Source organism: Myotis davidii, unplaced genomic scaffold (assembly GCF_000327345.1).
Source record: "Myotis davidii unplaced genomic scaffold, ASM32734v1 scaffold327, whole genome shotgun sequence".
NCBI lineage: Eukaryota > Metazoa > Chordata > Mammalia > Chiroptera > Vespertilionidae > Myotis > Myotis davidii.
Window position 1 is genome coordinate 4,592,270 of NW_006298628.1, and position 432 is coordinate 4,592,701.

The window sequence follows — 432 nt, forward strand, 5'->3', positions numbered from 1 at the left end:
ACCCCAAACCTCCTCCCTTCCCCCACCCAAGGCTCTCTTAGAACCTCCTTCTCTAGGAACAGCACCAACTCCTCCCCCCACGCCAGCAGCTCTGCAGCTGTCCCGCCCCCGGGCCCCGGCCCTGCCTCACCAATGGCCACGTTGGCCGCCAGGTTGTAGCCATAGTCAAAGCGGACGAGGCTCAGGTAGGAGACGTGCGCCGTCAGCATGAGCAGCAGGAGGGCCCGAAAGGCACTGGCCACAGTTGGGCGCTGCAGCCCCACAGTCCTGCCCACCATCCAGAGCTGCTCAGATGGAGGGTGGCCCGTCCCCAGTGGCATTCCCGGAGGCATCGCCTCACCCCAACATCAGTACCTGGAAGCCACTGCCCCCCGCCCCCACCAACAGGCCAGCTGGGCAGGCCTCCCCCCCTCCCCGGGGCCTGGGCCCGCA